Source organism: Bombus bifarius, unplaced genomic scaffold (assembly GCF_011952205.1).
Source record: "Bombus bifarius isolate JDL3187 unplaced genomic scaffold, Bbif_JDL3187 scf7180000007987, whole genome shotgun sequence".
In the NCBI taxonomy this organism is placed as follows: Eukaryota; Metazoa; Arthropoda; class Insecta; order Hymenoptera; family Apidae; genus Bombus; species Bombus bifarius.
The window spans coordinates 1,928,929-1,945,436 of NW_022884369.1; the positions used below are offsets into that span (position 1 = coordinate 1,928,929).

The 16,508-nt window shown below is 40.5% G+C and overlaps 1 protein-coding gene across 2 annotated transcripts in view; it reads left to right on the plus strand.

Annotated features, from left to right (window-relative positions):
• Positions 1 to 16,508, plus strand: part of LOC117205292 (beta-1-syntrophin) — a 351,485-nt gene that overhangs the window by 302,447 nt on the left and 32,530 nt on the right. The window lies entirely within an intron of this gene.

The following is a 16,508-nucleotide window of genomic DNA, read 5'->3' on the forward strand; positions in this document are numbered from 1 at the left end:
AGTTTAATTTTGGTGCAGGTATTTCTGGTTTGAAGCAAGGTTCAGGGCAATTGAGTACAGTTGGTTCTTGGTCTTTATCTGTAGGAAAGGAAATGTTCATTAGAGGTGAAATAGATTCTTTGGTGAGACGTGGAATTTTAATTGATCGAGAAATTGGCTATCTACACAGGCTCACGGATGTATTCGAATATTTCGCAGCTGCAGTTTTTCGCCGTACTATCTTCGCTATTTTGTAAACTAGGAAAGATGAGTTTAAGCTATGTGAAATTTCATATTATTGTTTAGAGTTGGGGCTTAAAAGAATTGAATATTTCTTGCACTCTGACAGTAAGTAGAATTTTCATTGTAATTTAATAATTTCTATTCTTTGTACCAATGACAAATATCTAAGTTGGTTGACTACATTCTTTTAAAAAATAAAAATAGAACCGTTAAAAACTAGTTTTGTAAATACATATATTATATACGTTATACGAAACATTTTAAAATTTCGTTAACACTTTTACAGGATTTATGAATCAATATACATCTTCTTTAGAATGTGCGTGAAGGATAATACTTGATAAACTGTCTTAACTCTCTCTCTCTCCCTTTCTTATTAAAAGAGTAGAAAATAGGATACAAGAAAACAAAATAACAGATAGCTGGAAACAAATTATAGAGCTATCGAAGCTAACGCAATCCCCTGCTCGTCGATGAACCAGCCGCGATAAACTTCCATTTCGATGGACGTCGGTCGTTTTAACGAGCCACGGGGGATGCAGAGCCGACGGGAATTCGACTCACGGAAGTCAGCCGCCGTGCTGGCTTCCGCGTCGATAAATGCCGGCCCTGATGGTCGCCCGTGAATCTGGAACGCGAACTTTCCGCTTAATACTCGGCAGGAGCCTCCAGTTCGAACCTCGTCTCATCGATCTTTATCGTTCTCCATAGTCGAATCCCAACTATCGAATCCCAACTATCGAATCCCAACTATCAAATCCCTTAATAAGATCAACATCCTTGGCGGACGCTGCTGATAGCCAGTTAGGCTTTCAGTGACTGTTCTATTACTGAATACAGACTCATAGCCGAATGGCGGGATAATCAAAGTAAGTGGAATTGGTCCATGGCTTGGAGATTGGTCCATACGTAAACTAGTTGTGGTTCGACTCAGGGTTGCATACAAAATAGTCGCGATGGGAGCCCCGCACGCGAAGTGGTCGCAATTTGAACAGCCTCTCCGCAAAGTAGTTACAGTCCGTACGCTACCAGACACGACGTCCTCGACGGAGCGTAATATTGGACAGCAACTAGTCCCAGGATGAAACGAAATTCGAGGCGGCTGTGCTTATAAATGATGCGGCTGTTACGGAGAGACTAAGAATCGGAGACCAACAATTGAACGATTCGATGTATATTAATCGTTTGTCGCAAGCAGCGCGATCGCGCTGTTTACATTTTGTGTCTAGAAAATTCCCAGTACATTTGAACGCTACGGACGACCGATGATATTTTGTATTTCATTGTTATCTTCTCAATAATTTTTATTGAACAAAACTTGGAATGTTTATAAACTAATAGTATGACTAATAGTATGACAAATATGACGAGCGCTATTGTACCGTTTGTTTCTCTTCGCAATCGATTAAGACAAGCGCTGGAACTCAAACGGTTAACGTAGCGTTCGAGTCGCGTAAAGTACATCCAGAGATTATGATACAACCAACGAACATCTCTAGTAAAAGAATGTCAGAAGTATAATAAAAAGTATAATAAAAAGCTAAGTCCAAAGTGGAATCTCGAGCCGAGGTCGATTTCAAGTAGTCGTTTCCATTCGTGATCAGACACGACTGCTTGTACGCACACCGCGTAATCAACGATACCATGGAACGACCCTTAACCTTCAATTCCCCTTATTTAGCCATACGGAAGACACTTTATCGGATAAAAAAACGCATTCACGAAAAATGATCTCCCACGTTTAAAGGATATATAGAGGCATGTTGGCTTGCGCTACATGTGTGATACTCTCAGCGAGGGTTTCGCCAAAGGGAGACGCGAACGGTGTATCACGGGATGCTCGTTAAACCACACTTAACGAACTTGCTGGTAGGCCTCGCGACGAAAGTTAAACGAGCGAGACAAGCGAACGCGACAGATGTGTGCTCGAAATCGCGCTCATTTTAAGTCGATTTCTCAGGGGAATCGTGACACTTACCACAGACAATCTCTTTCTCTTTGTCGCAATTCGAGTTTGAATCCCGGCAAACCCGGTTTATTCTGGCTTTCTAATGGATGTTGAAAAGGATCATTTCTTCGATTGTCTCCGCGAAGAACTGGATACAATCTAGAAAGCGGTCTCGGGAGAGCAAGTTGGAGAACTTGCTCGTTGTCGAGTTTACACGATTTCAGTTATTCATTTACGTTACGAAACTTGTTTAGGAGAATTCTTCTGCCCTAATAACGATAACGCGTCGGCGCTATAGTAAACGAAACATCTTCTCGCAATCGGCTTGTATGTCGCTGATTAATTACGATTTTCTCGAGCGAATTGCCAATTTGATGGAGTCGCAGAGTTTACGCGTTTTCTGTCGCAAGAGGCGCGTCGATAATCTGCCCTAGAATCCGACGAATGGGCACGCGGGAGTAATTAGCATCGCCCGCCATCGGAACAATCTCGATCGTCCAGCGATCAAGATCGCTGGAGTAGCCGGGCTCCTTGAATAATCGAAACGCTATTCCAGTCGCGAAACTATCACGATAAACACGACAATCCACGACCCTGTTCCTCACGGTAAATTGCCAAAGGCATCTTATTGTTAGACAGAGAATAATTTATGAGCCCGTGCGCGACGTTTCCGAGATGGCTAGCGATGCTGATGGACGTGTTTCACTTGGTATGACGTACCGAGGACGGAGATGGCTACGTTCGGATGCTTTGCATATCGTTGCAAATGAACTGTGTTTTCGAAAGCTCCTGGAAATACTCCAACAGATGCGACTGTATTACGCCATCGTAAGCAAAGCTACAAGTAAAGTAGATACTAATCCAAAAACAGAATACTTTAATGCTGTAGGATTTCAACATTACAACTACCGGCATAACTTCATTTTTTATAATCTCTCGTTTCTATTGCGTAAGTACACGATCAATATTCAAGAGCCACTACTAAGAATTCTTAAAATTTAATTACCCTAACCAACATCAGTATCGAACAAGTTGAATAAAAGCCCAATAATTCGCACTCCATTTGTTGTAAAATATAAACTCGCGTCTGAATCGTGCTATACAGAGTTGAAAGCATTTTTACTTCTTTTTCCAGGAATCTAACCAATTCGCCATCGAGCTTTATTCTTTCCACCCATATAAACCAGCACTAGTCCAAACATAAAGACAACGCGTTCCCAGGTCGTAAAAATAGACAGCTTAGTCGCGTTTATCGGCAGAGGCGAAAGCCTGATACGCCTGGTGGTTTAAGCTTCCTCCGACAGACGAACGTCCTAATGCAACCCCCATTAGATGGTGTTATGTCGTCAAGCAGTTCAATGACGGCCGTTCCGACCGATACGCTGCGCTGCAAACGCGTTTTCCCCAAGCGCTAATGATCGCGGGTCAACGCCGAGGCCGGCGACTCATGCTTTTAAGTAGTAAAGTTTGGTAATTGTCGGCCGCCGGCTGGCGCAACGCGCGGCCGTTATCGAGTCGAAGAGCCGCGGAACGACCGGTGTCGCTTCTGGATCGAATTACACTCTCGTTTCCGGCGGAAACGTGAGCTCAGAGACATGCAGTTATTGCTTTCGTTCGATGGACTATTCGATAAATGGAAAGAAAGCTCTCAACGTTCACCACTCCGAACTGAACTTCCGAACTCGCGTTTGGTAAATTCGAGCTTACGTGGTATCCGATTTTGAAGTTGATTAAAACATTTCCTACTATTGCATCAAAATGTATGGCTTGCTCCCAAAGTTGTTCTTTTTTTTAGAAATGTTTTTATTTTAACCATTATCTCTCTTGAATATATATATATATATATATATATATATATATATATATATATATATATATATAATATATTGAATATATATATATATATATATATATATATATTATCATCTACTTTTTTGTTTTTCTAATTAAAGACTAAAGAAAAAGAACATGATAAGTCACATGTCCTATTTTCTATACAGAAATAGTTTCAAAATTCAGTGCTTTTTAGATCGATGATAAGAATATTATCAAAATTGTTATTTTATTTGGTGTTAGTTTACATGTATATTTTTGTTGCTTTCAAAATTTGTTGAATATTACTGATCATAAGGTTGAAATATTATTTCTATCTTAATAATTATATCTTTCGCTTCTACAAAAATTCGTCAACTTACCTTGTGTTTTCCAGTGAATGTATGGAAATTTGTAAATATTTGAGCTGATAGAAATTGGTGGATAGATAAATAATGGCGATTGTTTCAATAGAATTGAATTATTAGTGCAATATTAGAATCATATTACTAATTTAGAAATCAATAATTGCGCACTCGAATCGTTCTGTTTTTGCTTTTCAATCATATTCCAGCAATTATATCAATAAGCCAATTTGCATTCGCTTGTTTAGCATGGGCAGTGATGTAAACCAATGATGAATTTAGCTATTTTTAATAATAAATAATTAAATATGCAAATAAATTAACACTAACAGCGATATATAATTATTCCTGCATTATACCAATATATTATTAAACGCGGACAAGTGTCCAGAACATGAATGATTGAACAAGTACCAACTAAAATATGTATATTATGTTGTATATAATATACAGAGCGTCTCACCTGATATTGACATCTTGATTTACGTCACTATTATTTATCCGCAGCGAAAAATGTTTCAGGTAAAAAGTTGCATGGCTGGAAGTAAATATTTTAACTTTTATTTCGTAAAACTTATCGTATAAAAAACAAGAAAAACAAATTTGTATCTTTTTACTTGTACTTTTGTGAGTAGTAGTGCCCTACGTCTTTTATTGTCTTTCATGTTGTAAGTTTTACAAGATAAAAGACAAAGTATCTACTGAACCAACAGTTTGTCGACATAAGTAGAGTAATCTTTTATAGAAAATCTCGAGCTGCATCGATTAATGTATTAAAAAAATAAATGATCCATTAAAAAAAAAAAAACGAAGTCGGCCTTCACATTATCTTTACACGCCCACCTACAGAAAAGCTAATAACATCAGAATATAGCCGCCTTAAAACCGTTCAACTTTTATCTGAAACATTTTTCACTGCGAATAATAATAATGACGTAAATCAAGATGTCAATACCAGGTGAGACGCTCTGTATGTTATATTATATTTATGTACATCTAGCTACTTCTAGATTATCCAGAAATTAAGTGAACTCTGTTGGAAGAGTATTTAGTCTGCAAATAAAATTAGTAATTTTGTTTCAATTAGCACTTCTGAGATTCTGGAGAATCGGGTCACCGAATCGACGTGACTGGTAAAGCAAATTCCATTTTGTAGGATAGTAAATTTCGTTTATGGGAAGCGACGATTTGCTACGGGAAATTTATGGTCTACGTCTTACGTTTTGGGAAAAAAGTGTATATTTGTTTTAGCATTTTTATGATCTCCATTCTTTTTTCTTATTTCGGATTTATGATGTTTTAAGACGTAGAATATGGGACACGTGTTCGAGAAAATTGGTAGCTTGATTTGGAGTAGAGGAGGATTCACGAGGCGGATTGTGGGATATGGTTCAATAAATATTCGACACTGTATGTGGGAAAAGACTTATGAAAGATGTGCTATAAAAAAATGTTGGATATAAAATGTGGAGTATGTGAACAACGTGAAAAGTAGAACAAAGATTAAATTTGAGTATAAAGTATGAAAAATACAGAGTATTGTTTTGTGGGATACACGTTATAGGATGTGGAATGTGAAAAATGAAACGTAGAAATTTTTTGATTTACCTTTACACGAGGAATCGTCTCCTTTCCGATAGCATCGCAATTTCAGGAACATCCGTATAACTTCCGTATCATTCGGTCGACAAATTTAAAGGAACGCGAACATCTACGAAGGAATAGATGAAACTTTTAACAATCAGTTTATAAACCGATTATGATCGGTGACGACGATCGGCGAATAATTGACTGGAAACTGTCCGCCCGACGATGTTCGTCGTCCAATTAATCCCTGGTGGCTTCAATTACGCGCTGATTGGTCAGAAGGAAAGCGCATTAAAGTTGCAACCGTTTAGATGGAAATCCTTCGATTCCCGTAGCTTCGACTCTCCCGATGCTTGTAATTTTTAAAGGGCTTCGGTTTGGGAAATTAAGAGAAATGATTCCGTATCGTTTGTAAGGACTAGGGTTGGTAAGGTCGATCGACCTTATTAAAATTCTATTTCAGATAAGCGAAAATTGTCCCGCATTCTTTTTAATCCAATTGTCTCATTGGTTTCAATTTACTGGCTTCCGATTCACTCAATTTATTCGATTTGGATTCTGAAGTGAATATTACATTATGCAGTTTGCATATTGTTTATATATTACATTTTATTCATTTGATTTATTTACAGAAAGTCAATAGTAAGGAAAAGTTAATATAAGAGAATCAATATTCTTTAGATATGCGAGTCTTTCTTTGATAATTTTTTCTGTCGTTGCGCCTCTTACAATATGCACTACGAGATATTATCTTCGTGTACAATAATTTCCTAGCAATTGCATTTTCTAGAGATGGTAACTCAGTAATTTTCGCAGACAAGTTATTCATTCGGCCCGTATGAACGAATCTCTCAAACGAGAATGCACCGGCTATGACACCGCGGAATGGAACGAAACAGAAAGCAACGACAAGTTTCTACAAACCGTAATTCTCTCGTGACTCGACGACCCCGAGGTGATAATTTTCAGAGAGAGGATCTCGCTGTTCAACAATTAGTTTGTTTCAGTTCCACAGCAAGACGGTGGGAATTAACGAGCAATTAATATGAATCTTCAAGACTCTGGGTTCCCGTCGTTCGTCTCGTTAGAAGCCTTTTCCTTTGAGCGTCGTTCATGTTTGTTCGATTGCTTTCGTTCCATCATTGTTGATTTTATCCTACGGTATCTCTCTCTTTCGACGATCCTCGTGTTTGCCTTGCTCCTAGCTGCTTCCAGCTTCTCACTGTCTTTCGTGTCGTTACACTCCCTTCTATCAATTTATTTCATTTTTGTTTCTTCCGAATCAATATATCTTCCTTCTACCTTATTTATTTTCCCTCGTTTCATTTTACGTTTGTCCTGCCTCTTCTTCTTTACTTAGCGTGCCTACCCTTTCTCTTTTGTTTCGACAGGAATCTCTCCATTTTCAATCTACTGCAGAAGTTTTGCCGGCAAGCGTATCGCCTCGGACGGCCGAGCAAACTCCTCAAAGCCCGATTTCTCTGCAGCGAAGTTGTCAATGCCGACACCTTAACGCTGTTTCGTCGTCGTGTTCCCAAATCCTGTTGTCTTCCCCTTCTTCTCTTTCCTCGACTGCTCCCATTATCGTGATTTAATGTGCTCCAGATCGAATATCCAGAGACTGCCAGTGTGCAACACGTTGCATCAGTATGCGGACAAGTTGCATGCCGAACTGCTAATCGTTCGACGACCATCTATGGCGCTATGCGACTGCGTTGGTAGTGGATCTTCCCTGGTGAAGTGCATTTCGACTGGTTCAGTTTGTAGATACAATAGCTTGATTCTGATAGTTGACTTTGGAACAACTTTACCTTTGTCCATTGCTGTTCTATCTTGTTCTAAAAGAAATCCTGTTCTACGGATCTTGTTGAGGAAATTGGAGAATTTGTAAGGATTTTAATAACAGGAAGTCTTATATCGACTCGGTAATGAATTGACAAAAGCTATTATTTTTCGTGATGAGTACAACTGTTTGCATACATAGAGGTTTGACTTTTACAGGTAGATGAGCATTCATTTATCAGTTCAGGTTTCATTTATTATTTCCAAAGAACGAAAAAATTCAACTTTCGAATGATAATTGAATCACTGAGAAGCCAAACCGGTTCATCGAAACTAACTTTCTTAACTCGAAGACCAGTGTAATATGATTACTCTTTCACTTTTTACAAACCAAAGAATTGATCTCGATGAAGTAGATCAGTTTAACTTTCAATATGGCTCGATTAATTTAAGGAACAGTCATAAAGAAAAGCCATAGATTTCATCAATCTGTTGATCCTTCGTTCTTTAAGTCAATCTCCTAAATCTACTGACCTGGAGCAGCCCTTGCTGCGGGAGATTTCAATGATCCAAACGAAATCCAGCCAAGTCCACTCATTATCCCTCGGGTTTCACGTTCCCAGCTGAAAGAAAGCACTTTTCATCTCTCATCGATGAAAAAAACCTTTCAAGGTCGTGGCAAAATAAATCACATCTCTCTCTCTTTCCCGATATTCTTGAATCAATTATGCGGAAGAAGGGATTGAACCAACGAACGATTAATCGTCTTTGCTCGTGTTTTTCTTTCCGCATGAAATTTCGAGACGGCTGACCTCTCATTCTCTGTCCGCTGAGAAAACAGGCTGAGAGAGGAAAAGCAAAGGAAGCAAGCAGATGGTCTTTCACAGCCATGCCGGAAGGGAGAGTGCGGGTCTCGTCTATGGTTCGCTATTAGCTAGAACACAGGCCAGTATTCGTTCTCAAACAGAGAGTCGATCGTCCCATCCCGACCGATCTTCGAACCATCCCTTCTCGCCTTGGTTATACCCGCGGCAACACTCTCGCTTTTCCATCGTTGTTCACCCGCATGCCAGACGTCGAACATCGCCTCGAGTGGATAGTAGACAACGTTGAGTAAACTGAAGCAGAAACGCGCCCCGACCGCATTAACCATCCCCTATGCATTTATTCGCGTGTAATGCTGCGAATGAACCGATCCACGTTTTTCTTATGGGCAATCTTTCGTGGATGTTTTTGTTTCTGCTCGAAGAAATACAGGATGTACGGATGGAGGATAAGTGATTCATTGAAACTGCGTGGAACGAGGTATTTTTTATGTAGCGTTGTTTAAAGACATTTGTAGGGCGTGTCTGGTTTATGGTTGACTCGTTCTACTGACTTCTTGCTGGGGAGGAATCTTCTCGTTGTTAAAGCAATGGAATTTTATTATGCGAAGGTATAATGGAAACGATAGTGTGTGCGTGTGAAAAGGTAGGTTTCTGTATGTTTGAATGTGCATGTTTCGATAGTTTATTGTATGATTTTGAGACTAACGATGGTTGACGTTTCTTTTTTTCTTGGAAGAACATACATTGGTGACATATCGATGGAGGATGATGATTCATTGAAATTGGGTAGTGCGATGTATGTTTTGTACAAAGTTGTTGAGCGATGTTTGTGAGACATGTCTGACTTATTATTGACTCGTTCTACTGATTTCTTATTTGCAGGAAGGAACGTTAGTTGTCGTTAAAGTAATACAATTTTGTACGTATTAATTTGTTATGTAACTTTAAGATTAACGATTATTGAGACAATGATTCTATCAAATATAGAACGAAATTCTCTTGACTATCAAATAATTTTAGCTACATTCAAGAAGAGTTATTTCTGTCAAAAAAAGAAAAAAAGTTCTTATATCTCAGCCCGCTTTCCCCTCCATATTATACACGCATTTTCCAGGATTTTATCAAATGCGGTCATAAAGCATTCACCCCATTCGCTCGACGATACAAATACGATCGATGCATCGCTGGCTCTCGTGCGTTACCGAGGATTTCGCCGATCTTCTCAATTTCTATCCCTGCCAACGATCGCTGTCATTTTTACAACCCTTTTTCTATCGCACCCCTTAAATTCACGTGGGAAATTGCGATACAACGCTATCCTCTCTATCTCTCCTATAACCATATATTTCACATCTACATGGATACCGTAACGTTTCTCCAAAAATCGTATCCAAGACATTTCACCGCGTTCCCCGAGAACAGAGACATTTTCCAGGCACTCGTTACCAATGTTCGAGATTGTTGTTCGTTCGACGCGTTTCGTATCGTGGCAATTCGCCTCGTAAAAGGGCGTCTCCTGGGCCGCAGCTCGCGATCGAGCAGTTGTCACCGAAGGAACGACGCCTTATCGGCGCGCGTCGACGCGGATTTCGCCTCGTTTGTGTCGTGCTCGGGAAATCGAGCGAAAGGAGCCTCTGCTACTCGTCACCGAGACGCAATCTACCAGCAAGAGGGTAGCAAGGTAGAATCAAGCGAAAAGAGAGAAATATATTAAAGCGAGCTATAGAGAGGGGGGAGGGTATTTCGCGACATCCTCGAATCGAAAGGGTGGGAAGCATCCCCCCTGAAAGAACGGCAGAGGTTATCAAGGGACCAGAGGAATCGACAAGATTTTGCTTCCTCTTCGTCCCTTCTTTTCGTATTTTCTATTCTCTCGCTCGCTACCTCGTAGCATTACGCGGCTGTCGATTTTGACGCCGATAATAACGAGAAACGTCGTCGATATTGCTAGAAACGAAGCCAATTGAAATTGTCTCGACGTCGTCACCGTGCGAGCCGCGACCTTTGTTTTCACCGTTTGGCCGATTGTTTGAAAACCAACGACGCAATCTCGTAGAAGTAGGAGATTTCCTGCTGGTAGAAGAACGCGCGTATCTCTTGATAAAAATTCCGGCTGTTCCAATTTGCAAACGCTACTTTGCCCCTACCTCGTACAGCAACAACTCTTTACACGCCCTTGAGTTTACAAAGCCTCCACTTTATCCCGTTACCGCGAAACTTCTCGAATTTCGCATTCACAGCTCACGCAGCCTCCGTGTCCATAACTTCTCCCTCATCCACGCTCAGCCGCTCTCGAGTACGCGCCGACGGAGGGTTAAAAGAGCAGTTACAATCGCGTTCCCAGAGGGTGAACGGCGAACGTCGAATAAATACCGGCGGCGTCGATAGGCGAACTTGAACCACCCACGAGGTCTTGTCTGCCGCCCTCTTTCCACCCCTACGGGCTCTCCCCGACTCGCTGACTCTGCGTTCCCTTTGCTGGCTACGGTCTTCCGCTTGCCTTCGAGACGATCGAGGACTATCACGAGGCGTGGGATCGGGGGAGAGATGGATAGAGAGGGTGTGCTAAATTGCGGATGCAAGGATTGGTTTAAAGTTACAGAGCGTCGGGGACGAATGGAATAGTTGAGTTTCGAGTTTGAATTTTGGGAATGTAGAAATTTCGCGATCTCGTACGATCCGGTTCATCGTTTTTCTCTCCTCGTTTTACATTTTTAATTCTTTCATAATAGATAGGAATTATTTTTGTCATCAATTCAGGTTAAAATTACGGGTATGGACAATGCGAAATTTTATTTCTGCTTTCGAAACACGCCGAACAAAAGATAATATTTTATTCGACGTTAATTTCAAACATACGTCTCATTTAAAATACATTGTATTGACATTTTTGCTCTTTTTACAGGGATCATAAAAGCGAAATAATCGAATAGTGAAACTAAAAGAAAAAAAAATGTACAACAGTGACGTATACGTCCTTTTTGTACAAAAAGAACGAAGCGGTTACAATTTTTTCCAGTCGATCGAAGATTAACGAGAAGAATAAAAAGAACTCGGATAGACGATTAAAAATGTTGCACAGGTAGATGGATCGGAGATGGACGCGGGAACGATAAGTCATTGGTTCGCTGTAATCGGATGCACAGCTCGATATTAATCGAGGAATACATGCGCGAATAAATCATCGTCCGTAATGCGACAAATGAATCGGGATTTGCAAACGCGATGCTGGTTTTTATTAATATTTTCTTTATCCTGCAAAACGGTTTGGAACATATGTACGCTTTTCCACCCTCGATGCAGTTTTCGTTTTTGTTTCCTTTTTTTTTTTTCGCGCCCACACACTGACGCCTGGCTATGTAAAATAAGTTTCGAGTAACATCGAGTTCGATAATAATTCTTTTTATTACGCGTACCATTCGTTCACCGGTCAGGTGGTAACGAAAATATTAGCGATTTTTATTACACGGCAAAATACGCCGAATAAACACATGCAAACATTATATTCACGTTCACGTAGCTTTTCATGTGTGTGTGTACACGAGCTTGTCTCTCATGTTGAATAAAATGTAAACCGATCACAGTACGTTTTGCAACGCGTCGCTAACAAGACCGCGGTTTCCGCGAATCATTCGATAACGCACGGAGCGCATTCCGAAAATCAGCATACGTTGCGGGCAAATTTGTTTGAACCTTCGCCGACGTGTTTTCCCGTTGCGTTCTTCTATTTTTTCGCGCACACATCCACGCCATCGGCGAGTATTTAACGGTTCGAAATTCCATTTACGATGCCAGAATTCCCCCATCGAGGCGTGATTTTTCGTCCGTTTGTTACATCGAAATGGTACAGCGGTAGTTTTTTTCCTTTGTGGAACCATGGAAATTCTAAAGAATTCGTTGCCGTACGCGCACCATCTCGTTTAAAAGCCCGTCGAAATATTAAGTTACGCGGCAAAACATCGGAATTTGATGGAACGCCGTGTTTAGCTTCGCGGTCTTTCCTGCATTTGAGAAATAATAACGTGTTTTAAGATAAACGAAAACAACGTAGAATGGAATATTTAATTTAATAATCGATAAATATTATATATTTGCGATATCAGAGGATAGAGAGAATGGTTGGCTTCGAGTTGCACGATGAAATTTAAGAAATCCCAGGGAATTTTCCATTCGCACGGGAACGTTTTTCGTTTTAATGAAAAGCTGCGCTTGGCCGCGAATTATATCAGTAAATATTTAGCGAACTCACGGTCCGATCTAATTACTTTTTAACGCGATTCGCTCATTGAATCTCTGCTTTCACCACTCAGAAGGTTCATCAAACCTTCACATTCTCTGAATAAATTGCAATCCTGTCCATCGGTTTAAATTTTCAAATCGCTCTCGTCTGCTTTCTCCTCGTTTTCACTATTCAATAATTTCGTTAAAGTTTGAATATATCGTTGAACTGATCAAAGAAAAATATTAAAATACATAGCTCTCGAAGCATCTTTCTTTTTATAAAATCAACAGTTTCCTCTTTGTAAACTATAAGTTAACACAGACAATTCCCGAGGAACCGTCGCCCCTGAAACCCCCAATTTACCCAACGCTATTATCTCAAACCTATCAACCCTAGGAAGAAAGAAAGCTCCGATGTTCTCGTCCACGGTATTCAAAGACCAGCATCAAAAACGAGCCACCGGTATCAACACTGTCCCGAGCGATGCTAAAATTAACTGCACGCTCCGAAACAACGCGAAATTGAGTTCATATCGATGGAGTAAGGTGATTCAGTTAGTCCTTGGCCGTCTGTTGAAGCGTTCCGGAATCAGCGTTTAGCCGGCAGCAGACGAGCTGCTTAAGCGCGCTTTTTCCCTCCCTAACTTTCCTTAACCGAGTGCAAACGAAGTTTCGAACAAACTGCGTCTGCAGGGGGAAGAAAAAGAAGAAAAGAAAAGGAGATCAGGTTGTTGGAGACAAGAGGCGTCAGCTTGTTCGTCCCACCGGCCATTCTCCAAGTTCTCCGGAAGTATGCATATTGCTGGTGCAATTTTATTAACCCTTTTAGAGCGCCCCGTCACGGAACATCGGTTATCCAGAGTCTCTTTTTAAACGATGCAGAGTCGAAGGAACGTTAAATGGATTTTTCGACGACGAGGTACAGTCTACCCTCGCCATATAGAGGGTCGTTGTTGGTATCATCGGTGTTTTTATCGTCGTTTAATAGAGTGACGTTAACGAGTACGGTATTACCATGCAAATGTTGTAAGCTTTCCGCTTTTTCAGAATAATGCTATCTCGTAGGACCGATCTTTCTGTATCGTTAAACCAGCAGATTCGAGATACCAACTGTGTTTTTCTTAGTCTTATCGAAGTCGTTGTAAGACCTCCACGTGTATACCGGAGAGATCTCGAGGCACTCATTAATTTGAAGTAAAAACGATCGTATCCCCATCCCTTGAAGGCCCTTAACGCGGCAATAAATCTCTGATATCACGGAACGTTTCCATCGCACGCAAACAATTTCCGGAAGAATACTTGGATAAGTGGCGTTTCTCAATGGAACACGAATACGACGAGTATCCTGAAGTGTGTTCTTACAACACCATCAAGCGTACAAACAATGCGCAAGATTAATCAGATTTTCTATTCAATCCGAGTTATGACTTTTTTCGCCGATGGAAAGATATTCCTTTTATCTGGTTGGAAAAGCCTGGTTAAAAATAAAATTGTACAATGTTGGAAACGATCGCTTCCGTTTCTCTTTCGACATAGAAACGCTCGTCGATACCAGCCCGAATCGACTGCACTCCAACGAACCATATTCATCGCGCTTTTCAACGGCCACTATTATTCCTTCTCGTTATTATTGCCACGGCGCGATAGCGCGAAGCGTTGCAGAATCGACAACAGCGGTTGATGAATGGAAAAGAATCGCGATCGACCGACGAATGTTCCAGACTGAGAGTCAGTTGACGGTGCGAATACCGTTGCGAGTAGAGATTTTTATTTTTACTTTCAAAAAATACAAAGTAGCAAAGGAAGAAAGGGCAAAGACCACGTGAAACAGGATCAGATAGAGATTCGATTGTATCAGAAGGATATTTCAGTCAAACTATGTTTTTTCTTCTTTTCCTTTTTTTTCTTTTGAATAATCTTACAGCTAGGATATAATTTCTATCCTTCAAAATGAGAGAAATTTGTTCGTTACTGATGTAATTATCATATTGATTATAATATTCTCCGTTAATTTATGATATCCTCGCTTACACATATTGTTTTATTTCTCAGATTATCCTATATTAGAATTTTCTACCTTGTTGAAAAAAAATGAAAAACAACGCTATTTTTTCGTTAATCGCGTTGCAATATAATTGTCGTTTGCGCAGATGATTTTGAAAGACGCATCGTTGCAAGTTTCATCGACGACGAATTGTGCGCCAAGAGGCACGATAGGATTTTTTTTTTTTTTTTGTTTCAGAAACAGGCCGATGTAAGTCTGGCAGAGTGGCTGGATCACTGCCAACTGAAAGAAAGTCTCTCTCTTCCTCGAGCTCGAGGGGTTAATTGGCTTAATTTTCTTGAAGAACGAGGAACGCTTTCCAGCCCCACTTCCTGCCCGTTTCTTTCTCGCAACGAAAACGTTGTTCTTTCGCGGAGAAAAGTTGCTTCTTCCTCTAAACTCTGTTCGAGTAGAGACTTTATACTGCAATTATCACCTGCACTTTCTTCTGTCTTCTCTATTTTAGAATTTGTTTGAAAGAAATTCTAGCGAATCTCCTTTCACGATGAATTTCCTCCGAGAAACTAGAAATTAGAAATTTCATCTTTTAGTAAAATTACAAATAACTTGTATTATTCGTGTGCTTGGAACCTCTTCAGGTTGACGCTAACTGAAAGCTTCAAATAATCGTGAACAGGTATGGTGAAAAAGTTGAATTCTTCATCGACCCGAACAATTTTATCCCAACGTTAAATGATCTTTAAATCTTGGTTATTGAATCGCGTAATTTCATGCTCTCTATCTTAGTATAAAGGCAGACAACAATTCTACCGTATAGAATATTCGAGGACACTTGAATTCACTGATATACTCTTATCACGTCTGTCCTAAATAGCACGTGCCTTTGAAATGATTTCACCGCCAGGAAATTCACACCTCCATTACAATCTTGGCAAACTGTGGCGCCATTAAGAGAACCGTGTAACGTACACGTCATAAATGGTAAATTCTGCCGATCCTTCCCATTTTATCGAGTAAAGCCGGAAGCAGACTTTAGGAACGGTGTCAATGGAACCTCGAACCGCGTGAAATTTTTATCGATCCTTAACGAGCTCTTTGTTCCCATGACTGAAAACATGCGGTGGCTTCTTTCATACCTTACAAGAGACACCTTTGCTGCCCCCTTGCATCGTCCATGCTGGCCGGATTAGTTGCGAATAATTTACTACTAGAGAGGACAAAATGCAGTCCATTATCGTCGCCGTGCTTTAAAAGCCCGCTTCGTAAACAGAGTAATTTTCGTCGCTCGCCATCTTATATCGTTCTCAGTCAAATATTAAAGAGATTCGACGGGGAGAAAGAGAAGCAAGTGGAGAGAGAGAGAGAGAGAGAGAGAACGAGTTCATCCTAGATGGGGCGTGTGTTTATAACGGACCGCTTGGAAATTAATGTCTCGGTCCGAGAATTAGGGTCGAGACGCTGCAGCTATCGGAAAGATGTTCGACGTTAAATCGATGCAGAGAGGCGATTCACCGATAAGCCGCTTTTATCGCGGCCCAGAAACGTTGGATCGCTTTGAAATATTAAATGCTGTCGGATTCGTCGGGCTGTTTGATGAAATGGAACGGAGAGGTTGCAGAACGAGATCGGCCCGAGACTAACAGAAAATTTTCCCTGTATCGATGAAATAAAAATTATACGGCCGTAGCTTTGAAACGCGGACAGAAAAGAGATCAAAGGGGCACGGTGGATAGACAACG